The 19,583-nt window shown below is 39.3% G+C and overlaps 1 protein-coding gene across 30 annotated transcripts in view; it reads right to left on the bottom strand.

Moving 5' to 3' along the window:
* The window catches only part of MAMLD1 (mastermind like domain containing 1), a 566,578-nt gene that overhangs the window by 371,777 nt on the left and 175,218 nt on the right, over positions 1–19,583 (bottom strand). For 23 of the 30 annotated variants that reach the window (XM_078364352.1, XM_078364350.1, XM_078364348.1 and 20 more), the window contains one exon: positions 16,482–16,592. The exons of the other annotated variants lie outside the window; for them this stretch is intronic. The gene's annotated coding sequence lies outside the window, so the exon portion shown is untranslated. The remainder of the gene's footprint in view (positions 1–16,481; positions 16,593–19,583) is intronic. 30 annotated transcript variants of the gene reach the window in all.

The raw sequence follows: 19,583 nt of genomic DNA, 5'->3' as shown, positions 1-19,583 counted from the left end.
ATAGTTTGAAATCAGGTAGTGTGATGCCTCCAGATTTGTTCTTGCTTTGGCTATGCAGGCTCCTTTTTGGTTCCATACGAATTTTAGAATTGTTTCTCCTAATTATGTGAAGAATGATGGTGGTATTTTGAGGGGAATTGCATTGAGTTTGTAGATTCCTTTTGGCGATATAGTCATTTTCACAGTATTGATTATACCCACTCATGAGCATAGGATGTGTTTTCGTTTGTTTGTGTCATCCATGATTTGTTTCAAAAGTGTTTTGTAGTTTTCCTTGTAGAGGTCTTTTGACTCCTTGGTTAGATATGTCCCTAAGTATTTTATTTATTATTATTTTTTTGCAGCTATTGTAAAAGAGGTTGAGTTCTTGATTTGATTCTCTGCTTGGTTGATGTTGGTGTATAGAAGAGCTACTGATTTGTGTACCTTAATCTCGGATCCAGAAAGTTTGCTGAATTCTTTTATAAGTTCTAGGAGCTCTTCGTAGGAGTCTTTAGGGTTTACAATGTAAACAATCATATCATCAGTAAACAGTGAAAGTCTGACTTCCTCTTAACCAATTTGAATGCCCTTTCTTTCTTTCTCTTGACTAATTGCTCTGGTTAAAACTTCCAATAATCTGTTGAAAAGGAATGATGAGAGTGGGCCTTTTTTTCTTGTCCCAGTTTTCGGAAGGAATGGTTTTAACTTTTTCCCATTCGGTATTATGTTGGCTGTGGATTGTCATAAATGGCCTTTATTTCATTAAGGTATGTCCCTGGTATGCCGATTTTGCTGAGTCTTAATCATACATCGATTGAGATAATCATGTGATTTTTAATTCTGCATATGTGGTGTGTCACGTTTATTGACATGAATATGTTAAACCATCCCTGCATCCCTGGTATGAAATCCACTTGATCTGGGTGTATTATCTATTTGATATGTTGTTGGGTTTGATTACCTAGTGTTTTGTTAAGGATTTTAGCATCTGTGTTGATCAAATGTATCGGTTTGTAGTTTTCCTTTTTCATTATGTCCTTCTCTGGCTTTGGTATTAGGGTCATGCTGGCTTCATAGAATGAATTAGGAAGGGTTCCTTCTTTCTCTATCTTGTAGAATAGTGTCAAAAGTATTGGTACCAATTCTCTGAATGCCTGGTAGAATTCTGCTGTGAATCTGTCTGGCCTGGACATTTTTTTTATCAGTAATTTAAAAATTATCATTTCAATCTCGCTGCTTGTTATTGGTGTGTTCAGGGTATCTAATTCTTCCTGATTTAAACTAGGAGGGTTGCATTTTTCCAGGAATTTATCCATCTCTGCTAGGTTTTCTAGTTTATGTGCATTAAGATGTTCACTGTAGCCTTGAATGATCTTTTGTATTTCAGAGGTGTCAGCTATAGTATCTCCTGCTTCATTTCTTAGTGAGGTTATTTGGATTTTCTCTCTTTTTTTGGTTAATCTTACTAATTGTCTATCAATTTTATCTTTTCAAATAACCAGCTTTTGTTTCATTTATCTTTTGTATTTTTGTTGTTGTTTCGATTTCATTTAGTTCTGCTCTGATCTTGGTTAGTTCCTTTCTTCTGCTGGGTTTAGGTTTGGTTTGTTCTTGTTTCTCTAGTTCCTTGAGGTGTGACCTTAGAATGTCAGTTTGTACTCTTTCAGTCTTTTTGATGTAGGCGTTTAGGGCTATGAATTTTTCTCTTAGCACTGCCTTTGCTGTATCCCAGAGATTTTGGTAAGTTGTGTCATTATTGTCGTTCAGTTTGAAGAATTTTTAAATTTCCATCTGTATTTTCTTTTTGACCAAATGGTCATTCAAGAGAAAGTTATTTAATTTCCATGTATTTGCATGGTTTTGAGGGTTCCCTTTTGAATTGATTTTTGGTTTTATTTCACTGTAATCTGAGAGAGTGCCTGATATAATTTCAATTTTCTTAAATTTATTGAAGCTCATTTTATGGCCTATCACATGGTCTATCTTGAAGAAAGTTCCATGTGCTATTGAATAAAATGTGTATTCTGTGGTTGTTGGATGAAATGCTCTGTATATATCTGTTAAGTCCATTTGTTCCAAGGTATAGTTTAAATCCATTGTTTCTTTGACTTTCTGTCTTGATAACCTGTCTTGGGCTGTCAGTGGAGTATTGAAGTCCCCCACTATTATTTTGTTGCTGTCTATCTCATTTCTTAATTCTATTAGTAATTGTTGTATAAATCTGGGAGTTCCAGTGTTAGGTGCATATACACTTAGGATTGTGATATTTTCCTGTTGGACAGGGCCTCTTACCACTATATAATGTCCCTCTTTGTCTTTTTTTAACTTCTGTTGCTTTAAAGTTTGTTTTGTCTGATATAAGAATAGCTACCTCTGCTCACTTTTGGTGACCATTTGCATGAAGTGCCTTTTCCTATCTCTGAACTCTAAGTTTATGTGAGTCCAAATGTGTTAGGTGAGTCACCTGAAGGCTGCAGATAGTTAGTTGGTGAGTTGTTATCCATTCTGCAGTTCTGTACCTTTTAAGTGGAGCATTTAGGCTATTTACAATCAATGTTAGTATTGAAATGTGAGGGACTGTTGCATTGATCATATTCTTTGTTGCCTGTGGACTTTGGGTTTTTTTTGTTTTTGCTTTTTAACCTGTATTTTTGTTTTATGTCTTGTGTGATTCATGCTTTAAAGAGGTTCTGTTTTGATGTGTTTCCAGGATTTGTTTCAAGATTTAGAGCTCCTTTTAGTAGTTCTTGCAGTCATGGCATGGTAATGGTAAATTCTCTCAGCATTTGTTTGTCTGAAAAAGACTGTATCTTTTCTTCATATATGATGCTTAGTTTCACTGGATCCAAGATTCTTGGTTGATAATTGTTTTGTTTGAGGAGGTTGAAGATAGGGCCCCAATCCTATTATAGGGTTTCTGCTGAGAAATCTGCTAATTTGATAGGTTTTCCTTTATAGGTTATAGGGTGCTTCCGTCTCATAGCTCCTATGATTCTTTCCTTTATCTCAACTTTGGATTACCTGATGACAATGTGCCTAGGCGATGATCTTTTTGTGATGAATTTCCCAGGTATTCCTTGTGTTTCTTGTATTTAGATGTCTATGTCTCTAGCAAGGCCAGGGAAATTTTCCTTGATGATTCCCCCAAATATGTTTTCCAAGCTTTTAGAATTCTCCTCTTCCTCAGGAACACTGATTATTCTTAGATTTGGTTGTTTAACATAATCCCAGACTTCTTGGAGACTTTGTTCATATTTTCTTATCCTTTTTTCTTTGTCTTGGTTGGACTGGGTTAATTTGAAGACCTTGTCTTTGAGCTCTGAATTTCTGTCTTCTACATGTTCAATTCTATTGCTGAGACTTTCCAGAGCATTTTGCATTTCTAAAAGTGTGTCCAAAATTTCTTGAACGTTTTTATTGTTTCTTTTTCTTTAATCTATTTCCTTGAATATTTCTCCCTTCACTTCTTGTATCACTTTTTGGATTTCCTTGCATTGGGCTTCACCCTTCCCTGATTCCTCCCTGATTACCTTAATAACTAACCTCCTGAATTCTTTTTCAGGTAAATCAGGGATTTCTTATTGGTTTGAATCCATTGCTTGTGAACTAGTGTGATTTTGAGGGGATGTTAAAGAGCCTTGTTTTGTCTTATTACCAGGGTTAGTTTTCTGACTCCTTTTCATTTAGGTAGGCTCTGTCAGAAGGGAAGGTCTAGGGCTGAAGGCTGTTGTTCAGATTATTTTTGTCCCGTGGGGTATTACCTTGATGTAATACTCTCCCCACTTTCCTATGGGTGTGGCTTCCTGTGAATCAAACTGCTGTGATTGTTGTCTCTCTTCTGGGTCTAGCCACTTAGTGAATCTACCCAGCTCTGGGCTAGTACTGGAGGTTGTCCGGACAGAATTCTGTGATGTGAACTGTCTATGGGTCTCTCAGCTATGGATACCAGCACTTGTTCCAGTGGAGGTGGTTGCTGGGGGGTGGTATGTGCAATGGGCTCCATGAAGGTTCTTAACTTTGGTGGTTTAATGCTCTATTTTTGGCTGGTTGGCCTCCTGCCAGGAGGTGGCACTTTCCAGAGAGCATTAGCTGTGATAGTATGGAGAGGAAATGGTGTTGGGCAGGGCCCTAGAACTTCCAAGATTATATACCCTTTGTCTTTAGCTACCAGGGTGAGTAGGGAAGGACCATCAGGTGGGGGCAGGGCTAGGCACGTCTGAGCTCAGACTCTCCTTGGGCAGGTCTTGCTGTGGCTGCTGTGGGGGATGGGGGTGAGATTCCCAGGTCACTGGAGTTGTGTACCTAGTAGGATTATGGCTGCCTTTGCTGAGTCTTGCAGATTGTCGGGGAAGTGGAGGAAAGCCAACAGTCACAAGCCTTCCCACCTCCCACACAAACCAAAGGGCCAGTCTCACTGCCACCATGGACCCCTCAACAGCCCTTAGTCTGTTTCCAGGTGGTCGGCGAGACAAGCTTGTAAACTTTACCCAGGCTACCCACCTCCCAGCTGCAAAAGGAAAGGACTTGATTCTTCCTTCACCTGTGGAGTCTGCGTGCCAGATTTGCACCCTCCCCTGAGTTCTGGCCAGGAGGCTTCTTGCCCCATTCAAATTGTTACAAAGTTCTGCTAGAGATTTCCTTCTGTCTGTGGAATTGTACTCTGTGCTGCTTTGGCCGCCCTCCCAATGGATCCCAGTGGTGCCAGATAGGAATGGACTGCTTGGGGACCCAGTGAGTTCCCAGGGCCTTTCTGCTGCTTCCTCTACCCCTGTATTTTGCTTGTCTCTCTAAATTGACTCAGCTCCAGGTAAGGCAGGAAACTTCTCCCACAAACAGACCTTCAGTTTCTCCAGTGGGGGTATGTGTTCAGGAGAGGAGAGTCTCCCTTTCCCACTTTTGCAGTTGGGGCACTCACAGTATTTTGGGGTGTATCCTGGGTCCTGCAGAAGCAGGCCGCCTCTTTCAGAGGGTCTGTGGGTCCTCTTGAGATTTCTGGTTTATTCTTACAGTCTATCTGGATCTTAAAATCACAGTGCAGGCCAATGTCCGCTGCTCAGTCTGGAGCTGCAATCTAGTCCTGCCTCCCTTCCACCATGATGATGTTCCCCCACTGGCTTCTTTTTAATAACATACAATGGTGCTGATCATGCATCAAATGGCACCAGCACCTGTTTTCTATCCCTGTTCCTCATAAACGCACTTTTATTCTTAAGTACATGTAAGAATCCATTTAAATTTATCTGTGGGGAGAAATTCTGTGTTGATTCCCCACACACAAAGGTGCATGTACACACACAAACAGTTCCTTCTAGAAATGCAAAAACGATATAGCAATGATACCAATGATTAAGGCATTTTTTAATGGAAATCAAATTCCATCCCTAACATAGCTCTTTTTATTTACACATTTACTATGCGTTTTTGTAAGTTGCAAGATCACAGTGTAAATACAATGGAGCCTCTTCCTTTTCAAAACCTGTTCCATGTATTCCTTAGGCTGCCATGAGTTTTAGAATGAGCATGTTAAATGGTCTCATAATATGCCATGAAATGGATATGGCATAATTTAATTAGCCACCCATCATTGTTGGGCAATTAATTTGTTTCCAGTGTTATATTACTAAAGCCAATCTCATAACAAACATCTTCATATATGTATCTTCTCAATTCTGTTGAACTGCTTCCTGAGGAATAAAATTTCAGGAAGAAGAATTATTGAGTTAAAGGTCAGGAACAGTCCCAGGCTGTTTCTTCAGTTGATTGGGCTGCCTTCCACAGGTGTGGGTCCCTTTCTGAAATGTGCATACCCTCAGCACTAGCCAGCTTTCTCCTTTAGCCCCCCAAACCTGTCTCACTCACTCTTGGTGTCTTAGTTACTGCCTGTTGTGTGGGGATCAACTTCTATTTGCTCTCTGGGTGCTCTGCACCATGGTTTCAAAACAATGTAAACCTGTTTTGGGAAACACCCTCAGCTGATGTGGAATAGCCTCTGAGCTCAAACAGCTGAGAGTCGACAGTAATTATCTTTGGGGGATGCCAGGTTTGGGAAGGAAGGAACAGATGCATTTGTTTCTCCAAGCCCACATTGCAAAGAACTTTCCCCTATACCCTTGACCAGTGAACCACAATGCTCTGACGCAGGCAGCCTTATGCTGAGTACCAGCTCCCCTCAACACCCACTATGTGGCAGGCCCTACTACAAATCAGACCTAGCTCTTGCCCTCAAAGAGCCCAAAATCTCTGGTAAAGACAAATACACAACTAACAGAGATGCAATGTGGTGTCATGAGCAAGTGCATTGCAACCAGGCTAACCAGAATTGGGACTTCAGCCTTGCCATCTTCTTGCTATATATATATATATATATTTGGTCTTGGTTTTATTCTCTACAAATTAGGAATAATATTAATATCAGATTCTCTCCAGCTGTCATGACACAGTAAACAGAATCCTAGTATTCTTGCCTGGGGATCAGGAGATACTTTTCTGTCCCCTACCCTCACCCCAGGGAGAATGTGCTGGAAGGCTTCAAATGGCATAAGGAATGGGTCTCTCACCAGTCCCAGGACAGGAAGGCCTAGTGGTGAACCACAGTGAGCAGTCCTGAAGTGGCTGGAGAGTACAGGACCTCAGTGACTTGGAGCTGCCTGCAAAACCATTCACAAAAGTTCCACTGTCTCTGCCTACATTAGTTCTACCAGAAGGGGAAAGTAACGTGGCTCAGCTGACTATTCTTTCCCAAGTACTAAATTGGCTTCCTTGATTAGAAAAACACAGGCTTAGGCTAACAGCCTTGCCAGCAATCAGTGCTAATGCAAGACCCAGCTGAGGAATACAGCAGACCAGGCTCCTTGCCCAGTGCCACGAAGCCTTCTGCCTTGTCCAGGACATGGTCCAGAGATAGAAAATGCTGATTTTCTAGCAGAGCTACTAAGAGTCAACATTTACAAGTGCCGGCAATGGCTTATGTGTGACGAAAGGCACAAGAGTGGGGCAGCTCTCTTCCTGTCACATCCTAGAGTCCCTGGGTAAACTCTCCCAGAGGAACTGTCAAATGATAATGGCCATGAATGGACAGCCACTTGGGTCACAGAAGTACCCATCACTACTGTAGTCAGCACACCGTCCCCATCAAGATTCTCACTAATTTCTTTCTGGTAACAATCTGCTCTCTTACCGTGGCTAGGAATCTACCATCTGCATCCAAAATAGGTGCACTTTCAATCCAATTTATCCATTTCTTATTACACCCACTGTTCAATAACTATTGTCTGAGCATCTACTGTGGTAGATGTAAAGCTGAATCAGATATCATACCCTTCCCTCAAATAATAACTTAAGGGCCAAGCGTGGTGGCTCACACCTGTAATCCTAGCTCTTTGGTAGGCCGAGTTGGGCGGATCACTTGAGGTCAGGGGTTTAAGACTAGTCTGGCCAACATGGTGAAACCTCATCTCTAAATAATAATAATAACTTAAGCAGAATCACCACTGATCACAGCAATGCAGTCCTGGGTAATGATCCACTCCAGCATTTCCCAAAGTATGTTTTACAAACATTGGTTCCTCAAGATTCTAACAGCTCCAAAAGGATTCTGTGGTGACAAAAGTCTGAGGAAACTTGAGTGGAGGAAAGTTAGTAAGCCTTCTTGATTGCCAGAATTGCCAGAGCCTGTGACATGTCAAGGTACACTGTCACTCTCCAATAGGAACAAGAGAATGCATTCTCCAAACATATTTTACTCCAGGTCCATGTGGAAAAAGCATTTCATATGGCCAGCAGTCCAGACAACACATTCTGGGAAATACAGAACTCTTCCAATCCCCTTATTTTTTAGATAAGGAGATTGAAGTGCAGAGAAGGAAAGGGATTTGCCTGAACTCACCCAAGAGGTCTGAGGCAGGGTCACACTAATTCAGCTGTAGCTCTTTTAGAAGTGATGTCTCTAATCTGTTTTTCAGATTGGGAAGCCATTAGAGGGTTTTCAGCAGTGGGAATGATGCAATTGAATATGCATTTTAGGTAAATCGCTCCAGCTGATGTGTAGAGGAGAGGGGGAGACTCTAGAGGGATGACAGTGAGGGGACATTGAAGAGTAATCCAGGTGAGAGATAATAAAGACCTAAATTTGTGTAGTAGCACGAGAGTAGGTGAGGTAAACATACATTCCAGAAATAATTAGGAAGTAAACTGGTAGGAACTGATGGCAGATTAGGTGGGGAGAGTGGGAGGAGTTAAGGGTGATGCTGAGAAATCTGGCCTGGGTGACTGGGTAGATGCCAGTGCCAGGCAGTGGAGAAGCTGTTTGGATGGAGTTAAGTAGGTTGAAGACTTCCATTTCGGTGGCTGTGGAATGATCGTTGTAGATATCCAAATAGTATTTGGCTTTATGGGGGGAGGTTTTGGTGAGAGACCAATATCAGGGAGATAACTGCATATTGATGAAAGTCAAAGCACAAGAATGAGAGAAATAGTCCAGGGAGAACCTGTAGAGGAAGTAGAAGCAATAGACCAAGGCTCAGAAATGTGGAGAACTCAGTTCTGGCCTCCAAAGAGCTCACCATCTAAACCTTCCTCTTCCTCCAGAGTTCCCCTCAAATAGCACCTCCTCCAGGAAAGGAATGCTGCCAGAAGAGAGATATGCGGTGTTGGGTCAATTTGGAGGACAGAAAATTCATATCTGATTGCATAATTAAATGTGTTCTGTTAGCACACCAGTTTCTGAAGAGGTGCTGAGAAAGCTTGCATGTAGGAAGATGCAATTTTCCTCAGATGGATGTGTGTGTTTGTCCCTTTCACCTTGGAGTCTAGTTATGTGTATCTGTCTTATCCCCTCAGCAGGCAATGCACTTGCTCCTGAAGAGAAAGGAGTCCTAAATTCTCAGAAGTCCCCATGGAACCTGAAGAGTACCTGGCATGTAGTACCCAATACAAATTTGCTGAACACATGAATGATGATGAAGGTGGGGAAGGGCCTCTGTCCACAGAAACAGTATGAACAGGGCCAGGTGCGATGGCTCACATCTGTAATCCTGCCACTTTGGGAGACCAAGTCAGGAGATTAAGACCATCCTGGCTAACATGGTGAAACACTGTCTCTACTAAAAATACAAAACATTAGCCAGGCATGGTGGCACATGCCTGTAGTCCCAGCTACTCAGGAGGCTGAGGCAGGAGAATCGCTTGAACTCAGGAGGTGGAGGTTGCAGTGAGTTGAGATCACGTCATTGCACTCCAGCCTGGCAACAGAACGAGACTCCATCTCAAAAAGAAGAAAGAAAGAAAGAAAGAAGGAAGGAAGGAAGGAAGGAAAGAAAGAAAGAAAAGGAAAGGGGAAAGGGGAAAGGAAGAAAGAAAGAAAGAAAGAAAGAAAGAAAGAAAGAAAGAAAGAAAGAAAGAAAGAAAGAAAGAAAGAAATAGTATGAGCAATGTCCTACAAGTAGGAAACTACAGGAAATGCAGAATGAGTGTTGAGTGTGGCCTATACATAGACTACATGAGTGATGGAGAAAGAGGAAACAGGAGACTGGCAAGATGGACTGGGACTAGGTGTTGTGGCCCTGAACACCAAATTGTAGGATCTGATTACCTTCAAGTGCTATAGAAAGCTGGACAGGTGCTGGAACTGTGGTGGGTGTCAGCAGAGGTGAGTTTCCCATCAGAGGCTCTTTTTGCTTCCCCTACCTCCTGTCAGGAAAGCAGTTATGAGGGCTCTGTCAGCTCCTCCCGGCTTTCTCTTGCTGGATGCTGCCTGGAGTGCCCAAAAAGTCACCATAAGCAAAGTCACCATCATTTGCAGGAGCCAACCTCCCATTCCATTTAGTTGTTCTGGTATCCAAGAGGAAAAGAGGTAGGTTTAAAGTCTGAGGTACCACAGACTCTCACGAAAGCTATGAGAAGGGAGTCCACAGCCCTGCCTCATTAGTCAATATACAAAGGTGTTAGTCTGTCACTTCACTTCCTCCTGTGGCTTCTGAATACTGGGGCTCAAGTAAGATATTCTCACATTCACTGCCCTGGAGATGGTGTTTTTAGTATCCCAGGCACCTGTGACCTTCCACTACTGCATGTGCAAATTCTCTCCAGTCTGAAAAATTTAGTGACAATGTTTCCTCTTGCAGGAAGCCTGCCTTACAAAGCCCTTCAGCTCAAAGTGACTGTTTCCTCAGAATGTCCATATTACTTCAGCTGCTGTCCTCAACCTTATTGCCTGGATACACGTTTTATATCCTGCCCTTTTCCCACACAAAAATAGTTAAGGTCCATAGTAGGGGGTATGATTGAATCACCTGGAGACAGGATGTTAGAATGGACAGACCATGCATACTACAATCAAGCAAACCTGGATATCAACTTCATCTTTACCACTTCCTGGCTTTGTTACCTTAGACAAATTCCTTAACCCTCTCAGAGACTCAGTTTTCTCATCTACACATGGCAGGATATAATAAGATGCTCACACAGTTGTTGAAATTATTAGATTAAAAAAGTTAGCAAAGCATCAGTAATAATACCTGGCAGGTTTTTGGCACTCAAAAATAATTCCTTCCTCTCCTTTGCCTTCAATATTCTTCATAGGGCCTAGCATGCACTTTTCATTCATTGATCCAGCCAGTTATTAATTACAAGATTACTGGGGAAAAGATAGTATGTACATTGACATAAAGATTAAATACTTAGGAATAAATCTAATGAAGATATCTATTCAAATGGAAAGATTTACAATGTTTACGAACAGGAAGAGTCAGTATTATAAAGATGTCAGTAGTTTCTACACAGATTTATTAATTCAATGCCATATCCTGAGAGGTGTGGAGGTGTGTGTGAGAGTAGGCACACACGCACGTATACAACATAACAAGCTGCTTCTAAAATATATACATATATATAAAGCCAAGAATAGCTAAAGTATTCTTGAAGGAAGAAACTTGCTCTACTAGGTATCAAGATTTATTATAAAGCTATAGTAATATTATAGAGCTTATAATAATATGAGAAAGCTAGAAAGAAAGAGCCTCAAATCCTATGTATAAACCTACATTCAACTCTCTGCTGACCCCAAACCATGCATCTGTGTGATAGACTCTAAAGAGAATGGCTAAGACTAAAAAAACTGAATTTTCATTTGAGCTGTTACCCTTTGCAGGAGAGAAATAACTTGCAGTTTGAGTTCAGCCAGTCTAGGTGCTGGCTAACACAAGCAAAAGAAAACAAACATCAGCAAAATCAATATAACAAAACAAAAATCAACATTCTTCAAACGAACAGAGCAAAACCAGAGACCCCATACATAACAGAAACCAGAAAATCATGAGGAAAACTCAAAAGAAAAGGCAACCCTAAGATGATTCAAATGTTGGAATTAGCAGACAAGGATTTTAAAAGCAGCTATAATAGATATGCTGAAGGGCAAAAAGGAAAATATGCTTATAATGAATGAAAAGTCAGAAAATATCAGAAAAGATATGTAAAAATTATAGTAAAGAACCAAGTGGAAATTCTAGAACTGAAACATCTAATATCTGAAGTAAAAATTCACTGGATAGGCTTAACACCAAAATAGAAACGACAGAAGAATCAGAAAACATGAAGATAGATCAGTAGAAATTATCCACTATGAAGAACAAAGAGAAGAAACAAAGAAAAAAAACAGACTCTGGAACATAAAGAACATTGTAAAAATATCTAAAACATATGTAGTTAGAGTCACAGAAGGAGAAGAGAAAAAATAAACCAGAAAAATTGTATTTGAAAAAAATAATAGAAGCAAACTCCCTCAATTTGATAAAAGACATAAAATCACAGATTTAAAGAAGTTCAGAGCGTCCCAAGTAAAATGAATACAAAACAAATCACACTTAGGCACATCACAGACAAACTACTAAGAAACAAAGATAATGTCTTAAAGAAGCTAGAGGAAAGTAAGATTCAGAGGAACCACAATTCAAATGACTGCTTATGACACATGACATACAATGAGAGTCCAAAGACCACAGACCAACATCCTTAAAGTACTGAAAGAAAACTGTCAAGAATTACATATTCAGCAAAAAATAAGACCGAAGTTTAAATGAAGGCATTTTACATAAAAGATAGCCCAGGGAATTAATAGCCATCAGATATGCATTAACAGAAATGCTGAAGGAAGTTCTTCAGACTGAAGGGAAGTGATACCAGATGGACGCTTGGATCTACAGGAAGAAATGAAGAGCATTGGAAATGGGTAGATATAAAACAGTACTTTCCTTCTTAATCTATTTAAAATACATATTACTGTTCAAAGTGAAAATTGTAAAATCATATGGTGGAATGTACAATATCAGTAAGTTGTAACACATATACAATATAGCATAAAATTGGAAGGAATATAGTTGCAAGGTGTCCACAACTGACATGAAGTGGTACAATATTATCTCTAAGTCAATTATGACAAGTTATTTATATACGTTGTAATCCCTAGAACAACACTAAAAATGATGCAAAGAGGTACAGCTAAAATAAAATAAATACAATGAATATTTAGAATACCTTCAAATAATCCAAGAGAAGGCAGAAAAGGAGGAATATGGGAAAAACGGAAAACAACTAGTGAATAAATATTTAAATCTGAAATATTAATAATTATGTTAAATGTTAATAAACATGGACTCAATTGGAATTAAAAGGCAGAATGTCAGAATGGAGGAAAAAAGCAAGACACTATCATGTTCTTTCTAGGAGAGATGTATTTTAAATATAAAAATAGAGATTGGCTAAAAACAAATGGATGGAGAAGGGCAGATATTATGCAAGCAGTAAGTACAAGAAGGCCTCTGTGGCTATCTGATATTAAATCAGGTAAAGTAGACTTCAAGTAAGAGTGTTACCAAAGGTAGAGACAGGCATTTAATAATGAATAAGAAGTTACTTCATTAGGAAGAGATAGTATTCATAAATGTGTATGTGGTATAATAACAGAACTTCAAATAAAGTAAAATTGGCAGAATTAAGGAGAGAAAACATAGCTAGAGATTTTAACAGCTTGTTCTCAGCTACAGATAAAGTAACTAGACAAAAATTAGTAAAGACATAGATGATCTAAACAACATTACCAACCAACTTGACTTAACTAATATTTATAGAACACTATATCCAACAACAGAAAAATACACATTTTTCCAAGTATATATATATATATATAAGTTTTATATATATTTATATATATAAATATATAATTTATATATATATTTATATAAATATATAATTTATATATATATTTATATATATAAATATATAATTTATATATATATAAATATAAATATATATATATTTAAGTAGATATATATATATATATATATATATAAAACCTTCACCAAGATAGGTTTATGCTGAGACATAAACCACACCTAAGTAAATCTGACGTAAATAAAATAGAGAATATGTTTTCACGCCACAATGGAATTAACAAGAAATCATAACAAAATTGCAAGAAAAATGGAAATATTTGAAAATTAAAAAATATACTTGCAAATAACATATGGGTCAAAGAAGAAAGCATAAAGAGAATTAGAAAATATTTTGAACTAAATGACAATAAAAACACGACATATTAAAATTTGTGGGAAGCAAGTGATGCAGCACTTAGAGAAAAAAGTGGTAAATTTAAATGTTTATATTAGAAAAGAAAAATGGCCTAAAACTAATGACCTAGGATTCCACCCTAAGAAACTAGAAAATTGAAGGAAAGTAAATCCAAAGTAAGTAGAAGTTAAGAAATAATAATAATAATAAAGAGCAAAGGTCAATGAAATAAAAAAAAATAACAAAGCCAGCAAAAATTGATGCTCCTCTACCTTGCCTAATCAAGAAAAAAGAGAATGTAAATTAGCACAACAGGAATAAAAGATCATCAAAACAAGAAAAGCCTGAGATCATTAAAGATCCTGCAACATTAAAAAGATAATAAAATATTATAAACAGCTTTATTCTAACACATTTGATAACTTGGATAAAATAAACACATTTGTTTTTTGTGTGCAGCAAAACATATTTCCTAACAATAACTTACTTATCAGGACACAAGATGAAACAGAAAAATTTTCATTACATATGTAATTAAATAAATTGAATAGATCATCGAAAACACTCCTTCTCAGGAAAAAAACTCCAGAGCTAAATAATTGACTGGTGTTTGTCATCAGACATTTAAGAAAGAAATAACGACAATTTTACCCACTTTCAGAAAATAGAGAAGGTGACTCTCCCAATTTGTTTGATGAGTCCAGCATAATTCTACTTCTTATGTTTTCTTCTAAAAGCTTCATGGTTTTAACTTTTATGTTTAGTTTTGTGAATATCTTTAATTTTTGTGTATGCTATAGGAATAGGCTGAGCATTCTATCATGACTTGGATGAGCAAAGCTTTCTTGGGTATGGAAAGGACACAATAACCATAAAAGAAAATAAAAGCTTATAAATAAGACTTTGTCATGTGGTAGCTCATGCTTATAAACCCTGTGCTTTGGGAGGCTGAGATGGAAGAACTGCTTGAGGCCAAAAGTTTGAGACCAGTCTGAGCAACACAGTGAGATCCTGTCTCTACCAAAAATTAAAAAAAAAAAAAAAAATAGCCAGGTGTGGTGGTGCATGCCCATAGTCCCAGCTACTTGGCAGGCTAAAATGGGAAAATGGCTTGAGCCCAGGAATTCGAGGTTACAGTGAGCCGTGATCGTGCCACTGCATGGCAGCCTGGAAGACAGAGTGAGATCCTGTCTCAAAAAACAAACAAACAATGACTTCGAGGAGAGCATAATTTCCTTAAATGTGAGCTGCTCATGGTAACTTCCTTTCTGTGAGTACGATATGCAAGACCAGAAAAAAAGTAAGGCTATTTTGGGGAAACTTGACAAACTACTTCAGCCAGGTGATCAAGATCAACATCAACATTGATAACTCATGTTGATATGATATAATGAAGATGGCATTCTATCTCGGTGCTATTCCTCCCATAAACCCATACATTCAGACTAATCACAAGACAAACGTTTGATAAATCCCAATAGAGGGGCATTTTACCAAATAGCTGACCAGTACTCCTTGAAACTATCAATGTCATCAAACAGCGAGAGAGAGACAGAGAGAGTAAAGCCTGAGAAAATGTCACAGCAAAGAGAATCCTAAGAAGACACGGCAACTAAATGATATTAATATAGTGTCCTGGATGGGATCTTGAAATAGGAAAAGGGATGCTGGGTAAAGACTAAGGAAATATGAATAAAGTATGGATTTTAGGTAATAATAATCTGTCGATCTGGGTTTATTAATTGTCACAAATGTACTGTACCAATGTAAGATGATAATTATGGAGGACACTGGGTGGGAGGTATACGGGAACTCTCTGTACTATCTTTTCATTTTTCTATAAATCTAAAACTGTTCTAAGCAATAAAATCTATTTTTGAAAAGACATCATTAAGAAAATGTAGAGATGAGTCACTGACTGGGAGAAAGTATTTGCAAAATATATATCTGACAAAGGACTGGTATCTAGGACATTACAAAAAATTTCTAAAACTTAACAATAGAAACAACTCAACAAAAAGATACAAAATAATAGACACTTTATGAAAGAAGATATAGAAATGGCCAATAATCATGTGAAAAGATGCTCACCAGTATCATTAGCCATTAGAAAAATACAAAATGTGGCACATATACACCATGGAATATTATGCAGCAATCAGAAATGATGAGTTTGTGTCGTTTGTAGGGACATGGATGAATCTGGAGAACATCATCCTCAGCAAACTGACACAAGAACAGAAAATGAAACACCGCATATTCTCACTCATAGGCGGGTGATGAAAAATGAGAACACATGGACACAGAAAGGGGAGTACTAAACACAGGGGTCTATTGGGGGGAAAAGGGGAGGGCCAGTGGGAGGGGGAGGTGGGGAGGGATAGCCTGGGGAGAAATGCCAAATGTGGGTGAAGGGGAGAAGAAAAGCAAAGCACACTGCCATGTGTGTATCTACGCAACTGTCTTGCATGCTCTGCCCATGTACCCCAAAACCTAAAATCCAATAAAAAATTAAAAAAAAAAAAAGAAAAATACAAATCAAAAGCTGATGTAACTCAGGAATGGAAAACCAAACATCGTATGTTCTCACTGATACGTGGGAGCTAAGCTATGAGGACTCAAAGGCATAAAAATGATACAGTGGACTTTGTGGACTTGGGGGGGAAGAGTGGGAGCGCGGCAAGGGATAAAAGACCACAAATATGGTGGAGTATATACTGCTAGTGTGATGGGTCCACCAGGTTCTCACAAATCTCCACTAACGAACTTACTCACGGCTGGGTGCGGTGGCTCATGCCTGTAATCCCAGAACTTCGGAAGGCCAAGGTGGGCAGATCACCTGAGGTCAGCCTGGCCAACATGGTCAGGTATCTGACCTCATAGAGAGAAACCCCAACTCTACTAAAAATACAAAATTAGCCGGACATGGTGGCACATACCTGTAATCCCAGCTACTCGGGAGGTTGAGGTAGGAGAATTGCTTGAACCCAAGAGGCAGAGGTTGCAGTGGGCTGAGATCATGACATTGCACTCCAGCCTGGGCAATCCATCTCAAAAAAAAAAAAAAAAAAGAGGAAAAACAGAAGTTACTCATGTAACCAAATCCCACCTATATCCCAATAACTTATGGAAAAAATAAAATTAAAAAAAAACAATGAGAGATATTATTACACCCACCTGGATGGCTAAAATTTAAAAGAATAAACACACCAAATGTTGGCAAAGATATGGAGCAAGAGGAACCTTACGCATTACTGGTGGGTATGATATACAGTGCAACCTCCTCCAAAAAGAGTCCAGCTTGCAGTTTCTTTCTTTCTTTCTTTCTTTTTTTTTTTTTTTAGATAAAGTCTTGCTCTGTTGCCAGGCTGGAGTGCAGTAGCACCATCTCAGCTCACTGCAACCTCTGCCTCCTGGGTTCCAGTGATTCCCCTGCCTCAGCCTCCTGAGTAGCTGGCACTACAGGTGTGCACCATCACACCCGGCTAATTTTTCTGTATTTTAGTAGAGATGAGGTTTCACCATGTTGGCCAGGATGGTCTTGATCTCCTGACCTCGTGATCTGCCTGCTTCAGCCTCCCAAAATGCTGTGATTACAGGCATAAGCCACCACATCTGGCTAATTTTTTTGTATTTTAGTAGAGACGGACTTTCACCATGTTGGCCAGGATGGTCTTGATCTCCTGACTCTGTGATCTGCCCACCTCAGCCTCCCAAAATGCTGGGATTACAGGCATGAGCCAATGCGCCCGGCCACTTGCAGTTTCTTATAAACCTAAACATATATCTACTCTATGACCAGGCAGTTCCATTTTTAGTTACTTTCTAAGGAGAAATGAAAAGAAATGTCCATAAAAAGTTTTATGAAAGCTGAAATGAAAAGCAAACTACTGATACATGCAGCAACATGGGTGAATTTCAAAAACATTTTGAATTAAAAAAACACTTATAAAATAGCATATACTGTATGACTTCATTTATATAAAATTATAGAACAGGTCAATCTAGTCTATAATAGAAAACAAATGGAACATTGGTTGTCTATGGAGTGGTAGCAGAGATAGACTAGGAAGGAGCATGAACAGACTTTCCGGAATGATGGTAAGGTTCTAAATCTCAGTAATGGCTTGGTTATACAGGAGTTTGTATTTTTCCAAATTTGTCAAGTTGAATACTTATGATTTCTGCATTTCATTATATGCAAATTTCATCTCAAAATTTAAAAAGAACGGTAAACAAATATTAATGGTATTCATACTGGTATTCATCCCACACTTTGGCAGAAGATTTTGTAACACGTAAAAGAAACTGAGACAAATATCCCAGGATATATAAAGGGTCTTACAGGTCAATAACAAAAAGGCAAACAACCCAATAGAAAAAGTAGCAAAATGGCTTAACAAGCACATTACAAAAGAGAATATTCAAAGGACCAGTGGAAAGATACTCTGATGGATGCCGTGTACAGGGCAGACTTCAACAACAGTTATTCCTATAGCTGCTTGGATGCTGCTGGCAGACAGCCTTGTTTTTAAGTTCAGTATGAGATTCTCAGCACAATTTAAATGCTGCTGAGGGCTCCATAGCAGTGCTTCAAACACCACCCCGTGACCTCACTACCAATCAGCAGCAAGGACCTTGGATAAGTCACTCAACTCCCTGCAGCTTCTCTTCCCTCCCCATCTGAAAAACAATGAAGAATAGAATCATTTTTTGACCTGCATGCCTCCCCAAACTGTTGCAAAGACCACCTTGAAGGCTTTCTGGCCTGGAGGGTGCAATCTACATGTAAGTCATTCTCAGTAACAAGAACAGCAAATGATATAAGCAGGACTCAACCCCAGGACTCTGACACCCTCCTTAGCACTATTGCCCTCAGAACAGATCCTCAGATTTATCTCCCAATGTCTGCTTAGATGGAATGTTGCCTATATAGAGTAGTCCTTATGATGATCAAAGCTGAAGTCACTCACTCAAACAGTGAAAATTATACTATCAACAAAAAATTGTTACCAGCTCCTTCTACCTCCAGGTAATGATGTACTGTTACATTGACAGAATGAAAGGTTGTAGCTAGTGAACGATCAATAAGCTGAAAGTCCTCTGATGGTATTATTGATGGGTGATCCTAGAATGGCTTAATATACACATATATATGTGACTTTATACACACAAAGCTCATGACCATTTTAAGGAAGCTGTATCACCCTACCAGCTCAGGGATGAGCTTCCCAAATTGTGGAACTGTGTTCTCTGATCAGAGTTGACAGAGTACAGTACAGAAAGAGCCCACTGTGCTTGTGACACTCATTAACCTCTGATAGTAACAATGGATGGCACAGCTGTTTTGGTTCCATCTCTGAGTGTGGGACATAATCGAACTAATCCAACAATTCATGTCTAGCCCCACTCGGAACTGTGCTGGCTTAAGTGCTTCTGATACATAGGAATCAATCCTTAAAAACAGCCCTGAGAGACAGGTCTTATTTTTCTTACTCATTAAATGAGGACATGGAGGCTTGGGGAGGTGAAGAAAATTGCTCAAGGTCATAGAGCTGGCCGGTGTTGGGGCCAGGACTTGAAATTGCATGCCCATCATGGTCTCTCTCTTGAGTGTAGAACCAGTGCCTCTTCACCTACACTGTGCAGCCTACATGAATACATTCTGTGGAAGGCGAAACATGATGAGCTTGGCCTCACAGTTTGTGACTCAAAGGGCCCAAATGTTGCTCCCTCACTCACTGACCCCATCTTTCAGTAAACCCTGGAAGCACAAAAGGATGCATGGAAAGGATGATTGCTTGACTTCCTTCCCTATGCTCCTGCACATGTGCAGCAGTTTGCTAGTTATTTGTGGGGATGGCTCTAGTTTGAGTGGAGAAAAGTGACAAGTTACAAGCCCATGTTGCATTTGTTAACAGAATTTCAGCTTAAGAGTGCTTGCCTCAGGCTGATCAGTCAGTCAGTCCAATGAAAACTGTCCTGAAACCAGGAAGGACACCTGCTTAGGACAATGTCCTGGGAGTTGGTGACCAAATGTG

The sequence above is a fragment of the Callithrix jacchus genome, chromosome X (assembly GCF_049354715.1).
Source record: "Callithrix jacchus isolate 240 chromosome X, calJac240_pri, whole genome shotgun sequence".
Classification (NCBI taxonomy): domain Eukaryota; kingdom Metazoa; phylum Chordata; class Mammalia; order Primates; family Cebidae; genus Callithrix; species Callithrix jacchus.
Note: the sequence above shows the minus strand (reverse complement) of the source record. Positions and strands in the feature narration are given on the sequence as shown.